This window comes from Giraffa tippelskirchi, chromosome 4, assembly GCF_054371585.1.
Source record: "Giraffa tippelskirchi isolate mGirTip1 chromosome 4, T2T-mGirTip1v1.2.pri, whole genome shotgun sequence".
Taxonomy (NCBI): Eukaryota; Metazoa; Chordata; class Mammalia; order Artiodactyla; family Giraffidae; genus Giraffa; species Giraffa tippelskirchi.
The window spans coordinates 144,631,539-144,656,678 of record NC_137278.1 but is presented as its reverse complement, the minus strand read 5'-3'; the positions used below and the strand labels follow the sequence as shown (position 1 = coordinate 144,656,678).

Here is a 25,140-nt window from a genome sequence, read left to right as displayed (position 1 = left end):
TGTGTTGCATTCGTTCGTGTGATACTAGTAAAGTGAAAGTGAAAGTTGCTCAGTTGTGTCTGACTCTGTGAAATTCTCCAGGCCAGAATACTCGAGTGGGTAGCCATTCCCTTCTCCAGGGGATCTTCCCAACCCAGGGATCAAACCCAGGTCTCCCTCACTGCAGGCGGATTCTTCACCAGCTGAGCCATGAGGGAAGCCCAAGAATACTGGAGTGGGTAGCCTATCCCTTCTCCAGTGGATCTTCCCGACCCAGGAATCGAACCAGGGTCTCCTCCATTGCAGGCAGATTCTTTACCAGCTGAGCTACCAGGGAAGCCCAATATTAGATATTAGTGAAAGTTACCTAAATGTCCACATACTTGATTTCCTCAGTTCTGAAATGAGAACAAAGCTACTTTGTTGATTTGTTCTGAGGATCTGGCCTGGCCATTGACTAGGAGCATGACAACAGCTATTATTACTGTATCCATCATCATCACCATCACCAGCAGCAGCACAGTCATTATAAATAGCCACTTGCTGGAACTAGAAATCGGTTATTTATACGTTTATTATCCCCAAATGAACCGGCTAAGGAAACCAGGATGATAGTTTACTTCTGAAGACTGAATGAAGTACTCCAGCTTTGGGAGAGGGTCACGTGGGTTAAATATTTCTATCAAGCAGAGTCTTGGCAGGAAATAAAGGTCCCCTTCAGTTGGATAATTTGAGGGCAAGAGAGCCTGGGGAGCAGTAAATTGGGTCAGTCTCCCAGGGAACAGAGCAGGTGGAGACGGCTGGTGGAGAGGACCAGGAGGGGTCACAGAACATACTTTGGATAAGGCTGAAGGGCAAATTAATCCTAATTCCCAGGTTCCACTGGGAGCCTCGTCATCATCATCATTCTCTGTATTGAGAACAAGCAACTTGAGTTCTTTCCTTCGTCACCTGTTCTTTTAATCATATTTGTTGTTCTCCTTTGAGTTCTCTTCTTACCAGAGGCAAAGTCTAAGATTTGCTTGGGGGTTTTGAAAGAAAACTAGATGAAATAACAAATAAAACCCAGTTGTATGTAAAACCAGAGACCGTAAGACAACCCAGCCAATCTCTACCCACGGTCAGGCACTGGAGACAAGGGTGAAACACTCAGCTTGTCATTCATCAACACGAAATTGGCCAGGCCAGAGGGGTCCTGACCAAGAGCACAGGAGTTTTCCCATTTAATATTTTAAAAGAAGTTTAAGCCATGATATTAAGTAGAAGAGTCAGATATGAAACCATATATAATGTTAGCGTAAAATAGATGTATATGCATTGAAAGTGAAAGTGAAAGTCGCTCAGTCGTGTCCGACTCTTTGCGACCTATACAGTCCATGGAATTCTCTAGGCCAGAATACTGGAGTGGGTAGCCTTTCCCTTCTCCAGGGGATCTTCCCAACCCAGGGATCAAACCCAAGTCTCCCTCACTGCAGGCGGATTCTTTACCAGCTGAGCTATCAGGGAAGCCAATATACATTGAAACAAGACTAAAAAGAAATAACCAAACTGTTTCCACTATTTGTGTCTGTAGATGATGATGATTTTTTTCTTAACCCCTTTTGTATTTTTCTAGGTTTCATCAGTGAATATACATATATTTTTAATCTATATGCAACACAGCAAAAGAGACGCAGATGTAAAGAAAAGACTTTTGGACTGTGTGGGAGAAGGCAAGGGTGGGATGATTTGAGAGAACAGCATTGAAACATGTATATTACCATATGTAAAATAGATGACCAGTGCAAGCTCGATGCATGAAGCAGGGCACCCAAAGCTGGTGCTCTGGGACAATGCAGAGGGATGGGGTGGGGAGGAAGCTGGGAGGGAGTTCAGGATGGGGAGACACATGAGTACTTGTGGGTGATTCATGTCAATGTATGGCAAAAACCACTACAACATTGTAAAGAAATTATCCTCTGATTAAAGTAAATTAAAACAAACAAAAAAATCAATGAGTTATTTTTCTTTATATATTTCTCTTTCTAATAAAGAGAAAATTGTTTCCTATGATTCACATCTCTGCTTAAAACTTCAATAATAGTTACAACCTTCATTTATGGAAAATTTTCATCTCAGATTATTAAAAAAAAAAAGAGACTCACTAAACTGATCATTTTCCTTTTTTAAGATTATTATTTTACAGATTATTTTTAAAAAGAGCATGCTAAGTAGTTTAAATGATATTTCCTCTATACTGGTTTAATCTGTTCAGTGCTTATAATAGTAGTGTTAGTCACTCAGTTGTGTCAACTCTTTGTGACCCTATGGATTGTAGTCCACCAGGCTCCTCTGTCCATGGAATTCTCCAGGAAAGAATACTGGAGTGGGTTACCATTCCCTTCTCCAAGTTAGTGCTTATATCTAACACACAAAGGTATACTTCAGGAGCTTCAGTCCACGGATTCCAAATTCATCCTCACCACTACTAAAATTCTTAGACTGTAGATTTTTTCATTTTATAATTTTATATTGTAGATTTACAATAGATAATTGTAAGACATTAAATATAATTTAATTAATAATCATTTCCTTATACTGCATTAACTACGGAGTGGATCTAGAGAGATCACTGTTTCAATTTTTTTTCTTCTTACTAATTCTGTTCAGGTCAATAAACTATTTCTGAGCACATGGCAGTGTGCCTGGCACTAAGTCAGGTGTTGGGGATACAGAGAAGAAAAAGACAAGCTGCCTGCTCTTAAAGAGAAGTAGCAGTGAAGATGGACATGCAAAGAGATGATTGCAGTCCAGCATGGTGAGTGCACATGGTGTGCAAGACAGTATCTCCTAAGTGGAACTGCGCTCCCCTTCTAAGGGGACCACCTTCTTGCAAGTTGCCAAGAAGTTGCAAGTTGTCTTTGGTAGTGGAATGCATAAGGTAGACAGCAAAGAATAAAACTATCCTAAAGAAATTTGGGTTTCATTTTGAAAAATGTGGAATGCTCTGGAGATGGGCTGTTTTGGTGCAGGCTGACCGATGACAGGTGATAAGCAGTAGTGCATAGGAAGCAGGTGGAGCTGGTACTCAGGTGGGATGTACTGGTTAGGTCAAAGGGAGATCATAGTGGGATCTGCTCTACTTGGTTGGGGCTTGTGCTGTACCAGTTACTAAGCATTTTGACTATCTTCCCTGCATGGAAGATTTATGTGTACCCTGAATAGCTATGTCAGGGGGCAGATACTTCTTTCATTGTTCTCTTAAAACTGTTTATGTTTAGTCACTGAACATAAATTCTTACAATGGAATGATGGGATCATTTTTAGCCCAGTATGACTTAATTTGGGGGCTTAGATTTGCAAATACTTGATTGCATTAGAATAGTTCAGGAACTGACATCACACACTGCTCTATTTAAAACAGATAACCAACAAGGACCTACTAGACAGCACAGGGAACTCTGCTGAATACTCAGTAACAACCTAAATGGGAAAAGAATTTGAAAATGAATAGATACATGTATATGTATAATGATCACTTTGCTGTACTTCTGAAACTAACACAACATTGCTAATTAACTATAATTCAATATAAAATACAAATTTTAAAAAATAAGTGACAATGAAAAGAAAGAAAAAAGAGTAGTTCACTGTATAGACCATCTTTTTACAAACAGTCTTCAGGAAAATTTTGGTAAATTTTACCTGGATGTATAACCCAGTTTTAATCTTTTTGACATAACTAAATCATTATCCCTAAACCTGTAAATGCTTTTAAAAAAACTTTAATCTTTTACAATCATATGAAGTTTGCCTTAAGAAACCTCTCTTTATTGCTTATAATTAGAGTCCCTAAATATTTTAAAAGCTTCTTTGTCTGGTAAAATGGGAAGTCCAGATTCCAAACCTATGAAAACTTTGCCAGGCTGTCCAGCTGTCCCGGCCACTCTTCTAGAATCCTAAAAGCTGTCTGAGATCTGGAGGAGATCTGAAACAACTGGGGCTCAAAGTGCCGTGGAATCACAGATTGGCCACACTTGACTCTGGTTTCATCCTGTCACAAATATTGTAAACCATTCTTGTCAGCCGAAGGCTGAAGTCTCAGCTGACTTTCCACAGACGCAAACCCTAGTAATGACTTTTTCTGCCAATACTCCATCCTAAGTTAATAAGTGAGAAATTTTAGGGCCCCTGGGGTAGTATTCTCTATTTAGGAGTGAAAATGGCTTTTTATCTGCCACTTCTGCCTTGCTTCCCCCACCCCCATTCCTCTCTTCCTAGAACAAAGATTTAGACCACCAGGATTGCAGTACTAGTTACAATATCACTGATAAGAAACTTAATTAGCAGAAGGGGAAAATGTAGTAGTAAAGATGAAAGGAAAGCCTCCAAGCTTTGGAAATGCTTAGGTAATAGCTAATATTTGTAAAGCCATCCACAGTTTACTCAGCTGCTTGACATGCAAAACCACCTTATTTAATCTTTGCACCAGTCCTGACAGGTGGTTGCTAGTCTCATCTTTACAGGTAAGGTAAAATGGAGCAGTTAAATCCAGCCAGTGGCAGTCATTGTCCCCTCAGACCCAACTCCCTTGATCATGACACACTTTATGCGGAACCGCAGCTGCCTCATGGACCATGGGCACCAGTCCTGAGGAAGCCAACCTAGCTTTAGCCAAAGGAGAACATCTGATCAGACAGAGCATGGAATGTAGAAAGTATGGTGCTATGAAGAGGTGGGAGAACGTGCAGGCTGATGGACTCTGAAAATGCTAACCATCACTGAAGTCTATGTCCTGGCATCAGACACACAGCACATTCACTAACCAGTACCCTTACAAGGATTAAGGATGGTGACGCACTCTGTGATGAGTATAGCAGGAAGCCACTAGTACTATGGGACCTTTATCAGACCCCAGTGGGAGCTGAGGCTGGCAGATTGGGGCCACCCTGACCAGTGCTCTGATTTGGGTACTGGCATTAGTGAAACCATACACTGGACCTTACACACTCAAGGCCCATAAAGTAGAAGCAAAATGATACACTGAGAACAATCAGCTCTGTTTTGCAGAGTTCCAGGGAAACCACAGATGTGGAAACAACTGCTGACAGCCCCATGGACTGAGCATTGCACAGACACAGGCACATTGAGGGACTAGAACAACCACTGCAGGTCGAAAATCCACCCATGTAACCTATGGACCCTCCCCAAGTTTGCACATGGGACTTATGAGGAGGCAAGAAGAACAACTGTACCTCTGCAGAGAACTCTTGAAACTTACAAATTACTTTCCACCAATCACTTCCCAGCCCATCCCCCTCTTCCACGATAAATATCTCACTCAACAGGTGATGGGGAGACGGATCTGACTATTGCCTCCTGTCTCCTCATTTGGCTGCCCTGCAATAAAGCCTTTTTCTCTCTCCGGAAAACACCGTTGCCTTGGTGTTTCGTCTTTCTGTTTCCCAGCAGGCAATGAGTCCACTTGCTGAGTTACATTAGGTAGAGGAAGCAGCTATAGCTGAACGGCAGTCTGGTACAGAGGAAACCTAGGAGACAAATAATCTGACAATGTCTTCTTGCCAAAGCCCAATGAGAAGTCAGAGGTCACAAGAACCTGGGTAAATCCATCTCTATAGCTCTGCTTTCCAGGGCACAAAGCAGGCTGAGATAAATGGAAAGTGGATGAAGTGCAGGCAGGAAAAATGCAGAATATCTAAGACAGAGGCAGTTTTAAGACTAATGTCATGTTATCCTGCCCTTGAAGACTCCATTTCCTGGTAGGGACTTGGAAGAGGCAAGTGAGACTTCAGGATTCTTCCTTCTTTTTTTCCTCACTAACTCCCATTTCCTTATCTCAAACAGTTGACTATCTGGAAATTGCTAGATGCTTTGGGGGATTGAACATAAAGGTAAATGCAAATTGCTGGTAGTCCAGTAGAAGAAATCCATGTTATGATGATAATGTAGACTGGCCTTCAACATTCATCCCACTTTCTTTCAAGCATGCCCTTTTATACTACAAAGCCTGAAAAGTTAAATAAAAGCAAAAGAAAAACGGCATTTCCCAGATTCTGTTGCAACTAGGTTCTGGATGTGACCTAGATTCAAGCACCCATACGCCCTTGAGGGAAATTAAGAAAGCACAAGTAAACTAGAATCTGTAGCATCTTTTCCGTGACCATGGTCATTGAGTTGTTGGTCTTGGGTGTTCAGAGATGGAGTCCATGGCATCTATTCTGCTGGTGCAGTCTGCAGCCAAAATGGTGTGGTTCTAGGGCTGGGACAGCCCCCATCCTAGTGACTTCCTGATCACGGTGGCTTCTCAGTCATGGCAGTGGTGATATAATTCAAGAGTCAGTGGTTTTTTGATCACAGATGAGGCAGCAGCAAATTTAGTGGCTTGGCTCTGTTATGTGGTTCAATCTAAATTTTTTTTCTTTCATCCTCCTAACAATTTGGCAAGTCATTTAATATCCTACAAAAGATTTCTTCCTGCTTAAACTACATTCTGTCTTTGCAATTAAACCTTGATTGCTATAGAAATAAATGAAAATGCAAAGTAGAAAGGGGTAAGCACTGCTATAGTACTATGTAAATCTTGAAAGAACTATACATTAGGCTTATGTTATGGAGATACAGAGAAAATTTTCCTTCATGGAATCTGAGACCTCTTGACAAACTCATGGAATGAGTTTTCCTTTTCCAGAGAAGCAGATGAAATTAACAGACACTGTGACTATTGTCTATTATATTTAAGAAAGCACACAAGTCTGTGTATCTAGTCCCAGAGAAGGGCTCCAAGTCTCTATGAGGAAAGAGAAATACTACATGTGCAAATCCCCTGGCAATAGCCCCTTTCAATTTTAGAAATCAGACTTGCTTGCTTTTTAAGTATCTGTTAAAACTTTTTAAAAAATGTTTATCAGAAACTTCAATGATGCTATTGAAATTAAGTTTCTTCTCTGAGGGAAACAATAAAAGGAATCAGGGCATTTCACTGTCGACTTCTGCTATTGTTACCTATTGTTGTTGCATGGCAAAATACCCCCAAACTTAGTACTTGAAATAATAATCATTTTATTGCATATCATGATTATATTGGTCATAAATTTGAACTGGGATCAGATAGGTGATTTTTCTGTTCTAAATGACATTGATGGAGGTGACTTGGTAATATTTAGGTAGTAGAAAGATTGGTTTAAAGGGTACAAAATGGCACCTGGTAGGGATGACTGGGAGGTTGGGCTGTCTATTTGAGCACCTACACTTGGCCTCAGAGTAGTCAAAATTCTTACCTACTGATGTAGGGCTCCAAGAGCAGTCATCCAGTGAACAAGGGAAAGCTGCATGACCTTAACAGTCTAGCCTCAGAAGTTACACAGCAACACTTCTGTTGCTTTATTTGTCAAAGTAGTCACATATCCATCCATATTCAAAGAGTGGGGACTTAGATGCTACTTTTAGATGGGAGGAGTGTTGAAATATTTGCAGCAAGGCTTTGGAAATATCCCAATCCCCCTACATCACTCTGCTTTACCTGTGTCTCTAGGAAAATCCCCCATTGCTAAGAGAGCCATGACTAGAGTGGTTTAACCACCTGAAGAATCTCATCTTTAAATCAAGGACTAGAGGTAAAAAAGGTATGGGTACTCCTAACATTGTGTTTAATAGGGAATTAATAGTGAAGTTTTTTAGCTAGCTTGTTTATGTCTTCCCATTTTCATTGCATTAAGTGAGGAAAGAAGCTCACTTTTCACAGTCCTTAGGATGGCATGTATCAAAGCAGAAACTTGGGCACACAAGAGTAAAATGTAGATATAGTGATGAGTTAAAAGTATGTTCCCAAGATCAAGACCAAAGCCCAGGTTCTATAACTGGGTCATAACACCAAAGCAGATTGAGTATCAGTATCTGTTTCAGTCTGTGTCACCTGAGTAAGATTATTTTCATATCCTCCTGGGTAACTACATGGTCTTAGAACCTAACAAGGCTCAGCATGGTGTTGTGTACTTTGCTTCTGGGTCAGGACACAGGGTTGTTCAGCAAGCTGTTGATTCTCAATAGCTAACACTGATGAACATACATTTGTTGAGTCGATACTTTGTGACAGGCACTGCTGGTTCCAGGGTAAATGTAGAGAATCAGATATTGTCTTTGCCCTGCAGGGGCTCAAGTCTAATGGAGGAGACAGATGAGCAAACAAATAACCACAATACATGTGAAAAAAATTGTATAATTTAATTCAGGGCTAAATGGATGAGGAGTATAGAGAAAAGAGTAATCAGTTTTAAAGCCTGACATAAAAGCTAACATTTCAGGTAAGTTTTTTTAGGTAGAGAAGGTAGAAAGGGCCTCTTGGATAGAAGAAACACCTTGTGAACAGTGTAGACTGTGTTATAGCACACGTTATTTACAGGGAACACTGAAGAATTGATGCTTTTGAACTGTGGTGCTGGAGAAGACTCGTGAGAATTTCTTGGACAGCAAGGAGATCAAGCCAATCATTCTTAAAGGAAATCAACCCTGAATATACATTGAGAGGACTGATGCTAAAAGCTAAAGCTCCAATACTTTGGCCACCTGATGCGAAGAGCCAACTCACTGGAAAAGACCCTGATGCTGGGAAGGATGGAGGGCAGGAGGAGAAGAGGGCAACAGAGAATGAGATGGGTGTATGGCATCACCAACTCAGTGGACGTGAGTTTGAGCAAACTCCAGGAGATGGTGAGGGACAGGGAGCCTGGCATGCCGCAGTCCATGAGGTCACAAAGAGTCGGACATAACTTAGGGACTGAACAACAACAGCAACAATGTACAGGGATTGAGGGGTGGTCCTATGAGATTGGAGTATAGATTCTAGGAATGGAGGAGGGAGTGAGACATGAAGCTGGAAGGAAAATTCTAGCTGTATTGTCAAAGTCTTTGTATTTCAGGCTGAGGAGTTGGAAGTTTTACCCATAGAAAATAGTGAAGGATGCAAAAGAGTAGAAAATGTGGAGAGACACAAAAGCAATACTAGCTATTTTTAATTAGATGAGCCAAAACTTGTCCCACTCCTTGGAGATTTGTCATCTTTGATATTTTGGAAAATCTCCATTGAAGCCAGGCTCCAAATGGAAATTTTAGACTTTCTCTTGTGTTTCTATTTCTTTTAAAGTTTAAAACTCTATATTGCTGCCGTGTTCCATCCACTTAAGACAAGATTACCTACTAAAAATAATCTGAAAGGCAAAGAGCATGGCTTAGCCAGTTTCTCTGTCATGTCCCTCATTACAAAGTAAAGGCTAGATCAACAAACATACAAAATCCTTTTTGTTCCTGGCAGAAGAATTAAATGGCCAACTTTGTGTTGATGGATTTTTTTTTTCCTACACATGGTACAAGCCATCTCTCAGAGGCAAATTAGTTAAATCACATCTTGAAACCACCGGTACATATTTGTGCAGCCAGAAGTGAGAGGTGTGGGTGGCAGGGGATTGTAGGTGACTCAGTATGTCTGGCATCTTGGTCAGAAATTTCTCTCAGCTGATGGCAGAGGTACTGCTGCCATAATAGGTGCTGCTTATGAACTGCCACCAAATCATTGTGTGTGCTGTTTGAGATCTGTTTTCAGGTGTGTCAACCTGTAAGATGATGTAGGTTTTTAAGTTTTTTCCAGTTCATTCAGCAGGGATGGCTTTCCAGACTTGTTCTCCTGCTAGCGCCTTAGGTATTGGACCCCAGTTACTTGTAGCAAGTCTACCTAGGAGTTTAGATCTCCCAGGTATTGACATAAACCACTGGACATTTAAAATTTTTAAGTAGCTCAATCACATGTGTAGCAAGACACCCAATGCATGTTAGTTGCTCAGTCGTGTCCAATTCTTTCAGACCCCGTGGACTGTAGCCCACCAGGCTCCTCTGTCCATGGGATCCTCTAGGCAAGAATACTAGAGTGGGTTGCCATGCCCTTCTCTAGGGGATCTTTCTGACCCAGAGATCGAACATGAGTCTCCCGCATTACAGGCAGATTCTTTACTGTCCCTGGTGGCTCAGAATCCACCAGGGACACTGGTGGATCCACCTGCAATGCAGGAGACCCAGGGTCAGTCTCTGGGTCAAGAAGATCCCCTGGAAAAGGAAATGGCTACCCACTCCAATATTCTTGCCTGGAGGATCCCATGTAGCTACAGTCCATGGGGGCTACAGTCCATGGGGTCGCAAAGAATAAGACACAACTGAGCAACTAACACACATACCCAATGTGGGCAAACACTAATTCCCCCCCCCACCCCCTTTAAGTGAAACTGCTACACAGATGGGCACTATTTTAATGACTATTGTGTCTTTCTAGCGGGGGCTATATCCAGTTGCCTTGCACAGGTCTTCTTTGTCTGGGGAAGCTCTACCTGCTTGGCCCTTATTAGTAAGGAACACAGATATTACAGGGAACAAATAGGCAAACTGGTATAAGGGCCAAAGAGATTCAAAGAGGGAGGGGGTACCAACTCTCTTTCCTTAATGTTAATATTATAGCTCCAAGGGTTTAAACTGGTCACACTTCAAGGCCATCAAGCAGGCGGGCACTCAGTCCTGAAGAGAAACCAGTGGAGAGGGCAGTCTAGTCAGGTGGTTGAGTTTTTCCCCAGGGCTTGATTGTCATGGGAGAGTTCCACCTGTGGCTGAGGTTAGAGACCCTCCTTTCCCAGCCACTCTGTCACTGTTGGTGGCCTTGGGAAAATAACAGAGAGTGAGTGTAAGCTGAAAGAGCTGTGTAACTAAAGAGCTATAATATGGAAGTTAGGCCCACTTCTTCATCTTGCACTCATCTTCCTGCTCCCTTCAAAGAAAGTATTACCTATGCCTCTATCACCAAAGCAGAGGCTCTGAACAGAGTGCTGGACTGACTCTTTTTCTTGGGGGTGGGGCTTTATAATTTCTTTATCTACCTACTTACCTAACTACCTATGTATTTACTTATTTTTCAGTACTCTTAAAAAGATCTTTATCATATGTGTTCTTAAACACTTTTCTACATGCATTATAGAATGTCCATCATACTAAACCACTTCTTTTTGTAGGAACCTCAGTAATAGCCACAGAAAAGGCGCAACTCCAGTGCACAACCAAGCACATTCTCTGTGAGGCAACAGGACAGGTATTAGATTGAATAACCCCTTGGAGCTTTTGGCTTATAAAGAAAAACTCTACTAGGGAAGAAATCATTCTTGTATTAGATGAGGCTTTGAGTTATTAATTTGAATAGTAAAAGAGGATATATTGTACAACACAGGGAATATAGCCAATATTTTATAATAACTATAAATGGAATATAAGCTTTAAAAATTGTGAACCACTATACTGTACATGTGTAACTTACATAATATTGTACAGCAACTATGCTTCAACTAAAAAGTTTTTTAAAGTAAAAAGAAAAAGTGTATACTCTTATTTTGCACTCTTATGGTGATGGCAGGATGCATCGGTTATAATACAAAACAAATACAGTATTGTAAAGTTAAAAAATAGATAAACAAACTAATTAAAAAAAACTACTTAAACCATAAGAAACATTGTAGGAGTCAAATGAAAGGAAATGAAATTATTGGAACAAAGATTTTGAAACTCCATGTTCTTAAGTACAGAGGTCTTAAGCATGAATTCTTCCTAAGATGTTGAACAGTTCAAATTCAGGTGTTGTATGGGTGGTGTGTTCTCTAAAGAATGCGTATTTTTTATATATGATCCTATACCTCTTAGACTAATCAGTGAATTTTCCCCATTGGTGGGCAAAGAGGAGAAAGACAGCTTTTAATAGCGTGATTTACCTCATATATACTTATCAACCTCATGGAGATCAAAGGGGCTAAATGGATTTCAAATATTTATTCATGTGTTAAATCCAACTGAAATGCTCAAATTCACTTCTTTCTCTTCATGTAAGTGAAAGGATAGCTAATAATAATAATAAACACTAGTGTTTATTTGGCACTTACTATATGTCAATCACTATGCTAAGGACTTTTTGTGGGCCATCTCACTTAGTTCTACATTAGACTTTACTTTCTAGACATAAAAAGTTATTCTCCCAGGGTGCTCAGGGCTGGTGCACTGGGACGACCCTGAGGGATGGGATGGGGAGGGAGGCAGGAGGGGCGTCAGGATGGGGGACACATGAACAGCCATGGCTGATTCATGTCAGGGTAAGGCAAAAACCACTACAATATTGTAAAGTAATTAGCCTCCAATTAAAATAAATTAATTAAAAGAAAAAAGAATAAAAAGGAATGCATTTGAGTCAGTTCTAATGAGGTGAATGAACCCAGAACCTATTATACAGAGTGAAGTGAGTCAGAAAGAGAAAGATAAATACTGTATTCTAACATATACATATGGAATCTAGAAAAATGGTACTGAAGAATTTATTTACAGAGCAACAGTGGAGAAACAGATATAGAGAATATACTTATGGACATGGGGAGAGGGAAGGGGAGGGTGAGATGTATGGAAAGAGTAACATGGAAACTTACATTGCCATATGTAAAATAGATAGCCAACAGGAATTTGTTGTATGGCTTAGGAAACTCAAACAGGGGCTCTGTATCAACCTAGAGGGATGGGTTTGGGAGGGAGATGGGAGGGAGGTTCAAAAGGGAAGGGATATATGTATACCTATAGCTGATTCATGTTGAGATTTGACAGAAAACAGCAAAATTCTGTAAAGAAATTATCCTTCAGTAAAAAATAAGTTAATTAAAAGCTAGAAAAAAAAGTCTCCTAATAGATCAATTGTCATTGATATTTTTTTAAGTGAAACAATGACAAAAAAAGTACATAAATCTCCTGAATTACAGAAAGGTCTTTACAAATGCAATAAGATATTAAAATGGAACTATTCCAGACTCATTTTTGGCTGAGGTCCCAAGATTATGGATACCAAACACTCCTCCATTTTGAAGTGAGACTGTAGCCTAGCTATGCAGGACTTGCAAATTGCACTGGAATTGGATATAAAAGTGTTGATGTGGCCAGAAATCTGGAGATTAGAAGATTCTTTCAGAAAGAGGATTTAAGTGTGAATTCCACAGCCCCCACACTCCCCTCACTGGAAGGTGTTGAGAGAGGAGGGCTTCAAGGAGAGACTGATTTTTGCGGTGCATAACAGACCAGGTCTGTTCCCCACCTCAGGAAAATTGAGGGCAATAGTCTCACCCAAGCAAAACCTGGAAGTAGAATAGGGGCTATGGTGTAAGCAGTGACTGTATTCCTGGATAGAGGGTCCTAATGGGCCAGGAGGAAGAGCCGGAGAGCTGCTATCTTAGATTCTGCCACGAGGAGACACTGCTTAGCAGAGAGATGCTCAAAATATACAGTCCATGGCCACAGGCTGAGTGAGGAGTGCTATCTAGGCAGCTGCAAGTACCCATAGTGAGAAGCCACAGGTGAGAGATCTCTTGTGATGAGGGGTCAGGTGGGTCTCCGAAGAGCCCATGAAGGAACTCACAAGAGATCTGCTTTAAATACTGTTCAAGGCTGAAGAAAACATCATACAAGTGCCATTCAGGTAAAATCTTTCCTGCCCCCACCCACTGTTTCCCTTCTGACAGAGTTGACTAATGGACAGGATGGAGTCAGAGGGTAAGGAGAAAGGATACTGATCAGCCACCTTTCCACAGACACTTCCCACCTACTGCAGGCCTAGATGGGGGAGTGGAGAGCCTTTAACTTTGATTGATGTTTGGAAGGTTTTGTTTGTTGATTGGCTTTAAGCACAATGACCTAGTATGGTAATATTAAATGACCAAACAGAGGCTGTTTTTGATGGAAATGAAGACTTCTATTACTTCAGAATAACCAGAAAAGTTATACATCCTGTCCTAGATTTTATCCAAAGGGTAAGGAAGAGGTAACCCAAAGAGCAGGTTTGCAGGAGCAGTAATAATAATCTTTAAAGTTGGTTTATTAGAGTGTGTCTCCTTTTTCATTTAATAGTTACACACAAATACATATTTACAACTAACTGCTGCTGCTGCTGCTGCTAAGTCGCTTCAGTCGTGTCCGACTCTGTGCGACCCCAGAGACGGCAGCCCACCAGGCTCCCCCGTCCCTGGGATTCTCCAGGCAAGAACACTGGAGTGGGTTGCCATTTCCTTCTCCAATGCATGGAAGTGAAAATTGAAAGTGAAGTCATTCAGCTGTGTCCGACTCTTAGTGACCCCACGGACTGCAGCCCACCAGGCTCCTCCGTCCGTGGGATTCTCCAGGCGAGAGTACTGGAGTAGGTTGCCATTGCCTTCTCCCACTTACAACTAAAGCCTATGATAATTTGCTCCTTTCAGGTTGCAAGGAAGAGGCCTGCTGAGATAGCCTTGGGTCACGTGGACTTATTGTAACAATACACATAGAATTAAGGAAGCCTGTGGAACTATCTGAGCAGGCAATTAGTCCTTCAGAATGTCAACATTAGAATGTAGAACAGGCTTAAGGAATAGGAAACACTGGCTTCTAATTGTTTGGGACACAGTGGTAGTTCCAGATATCCCAGGCAGCATGTCTCACTCTGGGACTGACTGTCTGGCCTGCCTAGCTTCTCTGTGGGCATCTTGCATCTGATCGGCTACGTGCGTCACCATTCAATATGCAGCACCTCACTGGGCCATGTTTCATAGGCACCTGACCTAACCTCCCTTGCTCAAGAACTAACTGTTGGTCCAAACATTTGGGACTTGAGAATTCTGTGGTGCAGGCATGACAAATACATGAAGATGGAATTGCTTATAAGTCGCTACATGTGATGAGGTCTGGGGGCACAGTGGGTTTCATGGACTAGTTGATAGAATTTTTCACCAAAAAACTCTCCTTAACCAAATTCCCACAAACAATAGTCGGATAGTGATCAATTATTCTTTTGGACACTTCTATTGTTTCTTTTAAATGTTCTGTTTGCCACCATTTCTGTGCACCAATTTTCATCAATTAACATTTATTGAGCATCAACTATACCCAAGTCATTATTACTCCAGAATTTTTATCTTTGATATTTGTTTGTTCTTTCCCCTTCGCCTTCCCTTTTTAAAAGGTCCTGCAGATAAAACTGGATCTGCAGATGCCTCCAATTTGCCTGGCCACATAATTCCAAAAATCTTTTGCTCTGGTCCATTCAGGGCTGGAATATGGCTCTAAAATGAACCTCTTTTCCACAATATTTCCTGGATCTTTTCTGCTGCAGAACTCTTTATGAGACTTTATCTTTGATTTGTCATGTAAAGTTTTTTATAGGAAGGCTATACTTTTGTTCTAATTCTCATTAGTCACCCTTAGAACCTGATTTTTAAAATTTTTTATTTTATTGCTTGATGGTTGAATTCTTTCGAGGTTCAAAATTATCTTCCTTCATTTTAGCTGTTTTCATTTACTCTGGTGTCTATAGATTCAGACAGAATCTGACATCTTAAGATTCAGAACAATTGTTAGTTTTTCTTACTGAAAAGATCCTTCAAATACTTCAGGATAATAATTTCCAAATTCTAATTTAAAAGCATACCTAGTGAACTACCTTCAATTTTTTACATGTAGGGAAATTACATGTAAGCAATTGACAAAGATATCCAATTCTTTTCAACAAATATTTGCAGAAAGCCTTGCATGTGTCAAATTTCTATCCTGTCCTAGGATTATGTGATTATAACCATGTCATTTCCTTTCTCAAAAACTTTCAGTGATGAGCCAATATCTAAAAAATTAAAACATTCCAACTGGATATCTCAGTTGAGTTCAGTTGCTCAGTCATATCCGACTCTTTGCGACCCCATGGACTGCATGGGGTCATGGGAGCATGCCAGGCCTCCCTGTCCATCACCAACTCCCGGAGTTTACTCAAACTCATGTCCATTGAGTCAGTGATGCCATCCAACCACCTTATCCACTGTTGTCCCCTTCTCCTCCCACCTTCAATCTCTCCCAGCATCAGGGTCTTTTCTAATGAGTCAGTTCTTCACATCAGGTGGCCAAAGTATGGGACTTTCACCTTCAGCATCAGTCCTTCTAATGAATATTCAGGACTGATTTCCTTAGGATGGACTGGTTGGATCTCCTTGCAGTCCAAGGGACTCTCAAGAGTCTTCTCCAATGCCACAGTTCAAAAGCATCCATTCTTTGGCACTCAGCTTTCTTTATAGTCCAACTCTCACATCCATACGTGACTACTGGAAAAATCATAGCCTTGACTAGATGGACCTTTGTTGGCAAAGTAATGTCTCTGCTTTTTAACATGCTGTCTAAGTTTGTCATAGCTTTTCTTCCAAGGAGCAAGCATCTTTTAATTTCATGGCTGCAGTCACCATCTGCATTGATTTTGGAGCCCCAAAAAGTAAAATCTGTCACTGTTTCCACTGTTTCCCCATCTATTTGCCATGAAGTGATGGGACCAGATGCCATGATCTTAGTTATCTGAATGTTATCTTAGTTATCTAAAGTTGAGTTTTAAACCAACTTTCTCATTTTCCTGTTTCACTTTCATCAAGATGCTCTTTAGTTCTTCTTTGCTTTCTGCCATAAGGGTGGTGTCATCTGCGTATCTGAGGTTATTGATATTTCTCCGGAAATCTGGATATTCAAGGCCCAAATATCAGGCTCCATACTTCTTTTCCAGATTTTTTCCCAAGCATTATTGAGATATAATTGACATATAATATTGTGTAGGCTTAAGATATAATATGACACACTTCTGTATTGTGAAATGATACCACGATAAGCTTAGTTAACACCTTCATCACCTCACATAATTACCATTTCTTTCTCTTTTTTTTTTGGTGAGAGCATTTGAGTTCTCCTCTCTTAGCAACCTTTATATAGTATTATTATAATGTATATAATATATTGTTAACTATAGTTACCATAATACTCATTAGATCACCAAAATCTGACTGGTGGAAACTGGGACTGCCCCCAGGGTCACATGACAGGCCTGACTGCTAGATATGCTGGGAAAACCAACGTGTGGTTTCTATCTTGGGACCGTGAAACTCACAATGAAGGAAATGTCCATGTAGTTAGGGGGTACACAAAGACACAGAATGCAAAATGTCCAGGGCAGCTTCTCCCAGAGCCTGAGCACTGGCCAACCAGCCCCACAGGGTCCTCCCTCCGACCCTCATCACACATAGTCCCCTCCTCGGCCCAACCACACTGGTGCTGTCTGTACTCTCACACACCAGACCCATCCCCACCTCAGGGTCTGCAACATTCTCCTTCCACTTTTCCAGCCAGGCCTCAACCTCAATGCCACCCCCTGAGGTGGCACTTCCCAACCTCAGTCTTTCTAGCACTGCCAAACCCAAGACTCTAAGCACTGAAAACACTGCAAAGATGATTCACCACGGCCTTTACCCCATCTAAATACAAGATTATAAACATCTTTCCAGGTTCAGCAAAGCAACTATTTACTTACTCAGACACTGTGACTCCAGTTGATCCCAGCCATGAGTGCTCAAAGGCATCTTCCAAACAGACCTAGGACTCCTCCCCAAAGGAATGTTCTGGGGTACAAATGATCCACTTTGTTGCATATATCTGTGACATATGAGTCACTGTGCAGGCAGTGTGTGTAGCACCTTCGAACAGTCTTTCTCTCGCTCCTCAGTTAGAGTCCTCTTGGACCCCAGCATTTAAAAAACATCAGGTGTTGACAGTATAGCACTGAACTTCCACATGGATGGCATTCTTAAAGGACCTGACCCTAGACCAGCTTGGATGCTGGAGGCGATGCAGATGCCAGGAGTGGGGAGGACACCCAAGGACTGAGATGTCTGTCTCTTGCTCCAGTTAGACATCTTCTGGATGAACTCTGAGGAGAGTGAAGAAAGTGCTATTTCACATTTTTGCAGTGAGTCATTTCCCCACGCTCAAAAATTGAGCCTAGCTCTTCAGGGAAGGAAGATTGGAATGAGCCCAGCTGAACAGGTGGGCCTCTCAGCTGCAGCGTGCTGTCTGAGTGTCTGTGGTGATTATGGGCTGGGCACATGGGGGGCCAGCACCACAGCCTCTCTCGGGAACAGTAGAGCCACACTCTAAAGTCTCCTGGGTAAACTGGCCATGCTCTAGCTAGTCCCTAGTAAGGGAACTAGTCTGTCCCTAGTAAGGGAACTGTGTTTCTGGCAGAACATGTGCTGTGGGCATGGAAGCCCTCCTCCCTCTGTGTGAGAGGAGCAGGCTGGACGTGAAGAGCATGGAGAGTGGGACCTGGGGAGCGGTGAACACCTGGGGCGGTGCCCACAGCCAAGGGTCTCCCCAGTGCTCCCTGCGTTTATCCACTCCGCTGCTCGCTCCATCACTGGGGATATTTAAGTGAGCCACGGGTGAACTTGAGAGGGGTGAGCATCAAAGCACAAAAGGAAAATCTCAGCTCCCAAAAGTAAGGTTTGGTTTTTTTCTTCTGCCTGTGAGTTTCATATTGATTGGTTGATCAACTGAATAAAGTTAGGTAAAGTGGGAATCATGACAAAAATAAGACACATAGCTTTTGAAAATATTATTTCAACATAAAGCATTTAATTATACAATTGTTTGCTAATACTTTGACCATAGGCTTAACAACTGAGGTTCACTTACTTTCCATTACATCTACCACAACCGTAGTATAGTTCTTAGGAGTTATAGTTTTAGTGGCTTTGGATGGTTGGTTTTTGTTTGTTTTTCAAAAAAAAAAAAACCCAGCTAAACCTACAGTCAGTTTCAGTACAAAATCCTTCAGGGTTTTTACCCATCTCTTTACAGTTGTTTCAATGACACTTGTTTGAAAAGCATTTTTTTTTAGCATCTCTAATACATGAACCTCACACTTTCAAGTTTCATAACAAGAACAACCCTATTTCGCCCTCTTATCTCATTGACTCATGATGATTTATTAAAGCAGCAAAATTCAATAACAAGTACAAACAGCATGAGCAGGTTTGGCCATAGACATGCTGATTCCCAGTCAACCAGCATCCCACCTCCAGCAGAGCAGACATGGCTGGGACAAGAGAGTGGCCAACCCAACACATGGTCAGCACATGTGGAGAAAACAGGAAGTCAATGTGGAGAGTTCACCATGAGGATATTGATCAAGGATCCTTCTTCTAAGTTATGACATGGTGCACAGTGGGGTCCTGGCTCACACTTACCTAGGCATTAGATCCAGATATATACACTCAGCAACAGAGACGGGGGGAGGGAAGGGGGAGAGGGAGAACTATTTAAACTATTTGCATAAATTCTGTTATCTACTGTAACAACTTGTAGCAGCTTTGTCAATGCTCTACTCAGATCCTTTTGGATCCCTTTTATGGGTTCTGTATACCTCTAGCTGGGTTTCTGCATATCTTTACTTCTAAAAGGCCTGTGCGTCACTTTGAGAACTGCCTTGCCCCACACACAGTAAACTGGCCATCTGCCTAGGAGTTTATGTCCGCCTGGGTGACCCACAGATGACTGATATCGGCTTATGAAGGACCACCTACTGGCCTCCAGATGGGACAAAACCTGAAGCACAAATTACACTCTCGAGCTGCTCTCCTGCAGGGTCAGGCAGGACTTTACCTGAAATTGTACCTTTGCTTAGATTCCTCCCCTCCCAGTCCTGCTTCTCTTACACACCTCATGGCCTCTTTATACGGATGCTTTCTCAGTACATCACTTGCACGTGAATCCTCATCTCAGAGTCTACTTCTGGGGAAGCTGAACTAAAAACTGTGCTATGCGAAAGACAATAGAAGACTAAACAAGATTTAATCATTGGTCACAAAGATAAAAATCACATGGATAGTCTCATCTCTGGGGAATTTGGTTTCCTAGGATCTTCTTTTTGGGTCACAGTCAGAAGCATCCAAATTTCAAAATGCCTGGTCTATATAACTGTACACGTGAGGACTAAGGTTTTTTTGAGTCTGACCTTAACAGAATGTTACACTTGTTCTCACCTGCTGGCTTATGTTTTTCTCTTTTTTTTAAATGTTTTAAATTATAAAAGTATGATAACATATTTACAAGAGACTTAGAAAATACAGAACAAAATTACATATAGTTCTACTCTATATTACAATTATTTTTAAGTAGATGAATTAAGATTTTAGTTGGAGTTTCAATATCAAACACTTAAAAATTAATAGAACAAGTATATTGAAAAGTAGAAGGATATAGTAGACTGAAAAGCACTAAGAACCGATTCATTATAATTAAGATTTATACAATTTTCACACAACAGTAGCATACAAATTCACTTTCCCCTTGACTATAAACTAGGAGACACTGGAACAAATCCAGGGACATAAAACAAGGTACAAAAATTTCATGGTCTAAAGGTATTGAAATCCTACAGTCTGTTCTCTTATCACTATGAAATTATGTCAGAAATAAATATCAAAAGATATTTGAAAATAACCCACATATTTTCAAGTGCCATGTGACATTTACAAAGAGAGATTTTGACTTAGCCATTGAAAGCCTCAATAAAGTTAGAAGATTGAGGAAACACAGAGGGTGATTACAGAGAAAAAGCATTTAAATGAGAAATTAATATCAAAATGAGAAATTAATATCAATGATAATTTTAAAATGCTATGTATTTGGAAATTAAATGTCCACTTTTAAATGATGTGTGCATCTAAGAAGCCATAACAAGGAAAATTAGAAAATATTTGTAACAGAATAAAAAGAGGATTTACCAGAATACATTGCATGCAACTGAAGCTACTCAATACAACTAAATACAATGTGGAGTCTTAAATGAGGTATGGAAACAAATAATGGACACTAACCTGCTGGCTTATTGATCGTCTAAATCTTCAGGTAAGAAAGGTGTTTGAGAATGCCTTCTACCATGGAGAGTACCTATCACTTGTTTATTGAGTAGCGTTGGATTCTGTTTACTTTCCCAAAGTAAAAAAGTTTACCACTGGAGCAAAGGAAGTGTTTGAGGAGCAAAATATATATGGAAAACATTAACGAGAATTGGCCTTCATTTCCTATTTGCCAGCTTCCATGTTCAGAGACAGAGAGACTCATATTGCCCACTCATAAACAGGGAAAGGGGGCAGGGAGGGCTACGCTCAAACGTACAGTGCTCTTTGTGAGTGGTCCCTCTTATGTGATGCTTTGGGACCTAACACTTACAAAATTGCTTTTGTAAGTACCCACTTTCCTCCCTTAGACTGTGAGACTTCTGAGGGCAAAATGTGTATGTTTATTCATGGGTATATTCCCAGAACTTGGCACTAAGCAGATGCTCAATAAATATATTCTGACTATACATGGGAGTATAGTGGCTTTCCTGATGGCTCAGATGGTAAAGAATCTGCCTGTGATGTGGGAGACCCAGGTTCAATCCCTGAGTAGGGAATATCCCCTGGAGAAGGGAATGGCAACCCATTCCAGTATTCTTGGCTGGAGAATTTCATGCACAGAGGAGCCTGGCGGGCTACAGTCAATCGGGTCACAAAGAGCTGGACACGACTAAATGACTAACACACACATACATGCTGCTGCTGCTGCTGCTGCTGCTGCTGCTAAGTCGCTTCAGTCATGTCCGACCCTATGCGACCCCATAGGTAGCAGCCCACCAGGCTCCTCTGTCCTTGGGATTCTCCAGGCAAGAGTACTGGAGTGGGTTGCCATTTCCTTCTTCAATGCATGAGAGTGAAAAGTGAAAGTGAAGTCGCTCAGTCGAGTCCAACTCTTCGTGACCCCATGGACTGTAGCCTACCAGGCTCCTCCGTCCATGGGATTTTCCAGGCAAGAGTACTGGAGTGGGTTGCCATTTCCTTCTCCAACACGTACATGGGGACCCTGTGAATATGAAGTTAGGTCTCTGGAGGGTGATTATGGCAGTTCATACTCCTTGGAGCTAAATACAGATTAAAGGATTCTGGAGTTTAGGCTGTTCTGGCATTTGGAACAATAGTCACCTACAAGAGAAACAGACTGCTCCAGTTCACTCTTTCTTGTGCTGTTTTCACCTGTTCTTCCAGACAAATGTGGGTAAGAAGCCTCAGGGAGAACCTGAGGGAGATACAATTTCTTCAGACCTGGGAAATCTGGGGGAAAACTCATTAGTCAGTCTTAGAATGTCTTAGCTTAAAAAAAAAAAAAAAAAAAAAAGGATAGTCTGAAAACTACAAGATTTTGAATGGTAGGCTAGTTTAGCAGTCTTGTTTTAATAGAGATTAGCCTCTGGTCAGGAGAAAGGAGACTTTGGAAGGACAAGAGAGAGTTCTAGTAAATTGTCTCTTCCATTGATTTATCTTTACTCTCCAACTGCCTGTAAATTAATTGTATCAAATGTCACTTGAGGACTTCTCAGGTGGTCTAGTGGTTAAGACTCTGAACTTCCATTGCAGGGGTGAGGGTTCGATCCCTGGTCAGGGAAGTTCCATATGCCATGGAGCGCAACAAAGAAAAAAAAAGTCACTTGAGTTAGATGCCTCTGAGGGTAAGATTTCCTTCTCTCTATGCTCATGACCACGTTTGTGGTTCAACCACATTGTAGTGGGATAGTCCAGTAGGACCTGTTTCTTTCTCTGGTACCCAAAAAGGGTTCACAGAAGCCTGGTAGGGGTTGTCAAAATATAACAATTTTCCATCAGGGTCAAGTATTTGGAAAATGATGCCAAGAGCAAAAGAAGGAAATTAGAGATGTCTGTTTTCATTTACTTTTCAAGCTAATGATCTGTGAAAGGTTTGTGAAAACTATTTACTATTTTTAATATTCTGCCTTGCTCCATCTCACACCTTGAAAGTTTAAGCAATCTCTGGCTGATGCAGAGTAATTAAAAGCAGTCTGTTTCCTCCCTTGCCCAGTTTCCCAGATGTTGGAGAGTGGAATGTTGGGAGAGTGGAATGTTGGCTAAAATGAAGATTGAGCAATATTTTACATTTTAATTTATTGCAGAAGAATTGATACATTATTTAGCAGGTTCTATAAGTGAATCCTATTCTTTGATTTCACTTCCAAATGCCTTGAACAGAGCCACAAAATTTAAATCATTTTGTGTTTCTTAGAACTGCTGCCCACCAGACTTCCTCAATATGCTTATCATTTGCCCAATAACATATACAGGAAAGCCTGTATTCCTAAGTCAAATTTTGGGGACAAGTCTGCTTTTAGATTTAGTTTTAGTTTTTTAGTTTGTTTACATTTGGCACCGAAACCACAAAAAATTTACATGAGCCAATGCTCAAAAAACACTGCCAATAAGCATGTCACTAGAAGCTGCTTTTGGCCCTAGATTGCCAAGAGGAAGGAAGCCAAGCATAGATTTCCTGTTGAGGTCCTTGAGCAATATTATTAACAGTTTCTGCCAAACGTACATTTTTGGGATTAACTTTTTAAAAATAGCCATTAGCTAAGAATGTTGGGTGTGTTTTAAAACAACTCTAAATATAACAAAATTATCAGTGAGCTTATCTGTTACCACAGTTCATCAGTCCTTGATCCAATAAATATTTATTGAGCACCTATATTCTGCCAGGAACTACATGCTGATTTAAGACAAATTTAAAATAAATTTGAGTTTACTGTTACATTCTAAACAGTAAATATTGCAGAAAGTTAAACAAACACTACACTTCAAGATAGTCACCTCTTTGTATTTTTACTCTAATATTTCTCAAGTTGCCTAGTTCTGTTAGAAAAAAAAATATGCTTGATTAAGAATTATGAAAAATCAAAAAAGAAAAAAGAGATTATGAAAAGTCAAGGCTTTAATTTTTAATATTTATATTCTTAAATTTTCTTCCTTAATAATCATTAATTGACAAAATTGACAGACAAAAGATGAAAACAAGAAAGTAAGAAGGTCTGATAACATACCGCTCTCTGCATTATACACACATTCTACAGGAAACTTTCCTGAAAAGGATACTTTCTGACAGGAATATAGCAAAAATGCTATACAGTATTCAGGTAGCCTTAAGGGTGGTGGCCATTTAGGAACTGTGAGTATTTTATATTCTCAAAAGTATGCATGAGACACTCAAGCAGGCATTTCATTTTTGGATAAGGACTTAATGTCCATAAAAATATACATGGGTTCTTATTCCCTCTTATTCCTTCTGTGTTGTAATTCAGAGTCTATGGTGCAATGAATACAAGCTTTTTTTTTTTCCTCTAAAATATCTATTAAGCAGACTTCCCTGGTGGTCCAAGGACTAAGACTCCATGCTCCCAATGCACGGGGCCCAGGTTCGATCCTTGATCAGGGAAATAGATCCCACATGCCACAACTAAGACCCAGTACAGCCAAATAAGTAAATATATTTTTAAAATAAACTATTAAACATCACAAATATGCATTGTTGTCATCTTATTCAGGAATGCTGAGTTAACCCAATCTTTCATTTTTACCTCGTTTTTAAGAAAGTCAGGTAAAGTCATTTAAATTAGGTGTAAAGTAAGAATTTATACAAAAATACTTAAATTTGCCCACCAACTGTTGAGCAGCTCAATATTAAAGCAGTGTTTGGTGCTTCATTTAATAAAGGTAAATAGGACATTGATTCAGCATTCTAGGAACTTGCTGTCCAGTGGGGCCGACAGACTCAGACAAGTACAATACAAGGTACTAAGCAAGTCTGCACAGGAGAGAGAGAATCTCCTGGGCCTGGGCTAGAGGGAAGGAAGGGTGGTCAACACAAAGGAGGGAACTTCTGCTTCTGGGAAGGTGAGTAAGTCTTAGTAAGACAGATAAGGTGAAAGGGAGATAAACAAGAAAGTCAAGAAGTCATTATAGAAAATAAAGATGTGTTTATATAAAATTACCTTATAAAGGGGGCTTCTCAGGTGGTGCTAGTGGTAGGAAATAATGAGCAGAACTAATAAGAAACTTTTATATCTAGAAAAATGTTTTGATGCAAGTAATGCATTATTGTTAGCAATATTTTAGACAAATATTTATTTTAAAGTTACTAAAAAAAGATCTTTTAGAGAGTAATCAAGTAACAGCCACTAAAAATGTCTATATACTTTGATGCATAATCTTATTCTTGGGAATCTAGCCTATGGAAACAAAACATTTTAAATGCATAAGATTATATAATTCAAAGATATTTATTATACTATGTTTCTTGGTAGCAAAGCTAGAAACAATGTGAATGTCCATCAAAAGAGGAATGATCAAGCAAATTACAGGACTGCTCATACCATGGAATAGTATGAAGCCATTAAAA

At 40.5% G+C, this 25,140-nt stretch overlaps 1 long non-coding RNA gene across 2 annotated transcripts in view; it reads right to left on the bottom strand.

Annotated features, from left to right (window-relative positions):
* LOC145545382 (uncharacterized) overlaps positions 1–25,140 on the bottom strand; it is a 179,681-nt gene that overhangs the window by 95,044 nt on the left and 59,497 nt on the right. For both annotated transcript variants that reach the window (XR_014082038.1, XR_014082037.1), the window contains exon 3: positions 17,390–17,785. This is a non-coding gene — a long non-coding RNA (uncharacterized LOC145545382). The remainder of the gene's footprint in view (positions 1–17,389; positions 17,786–25,140) is intronic.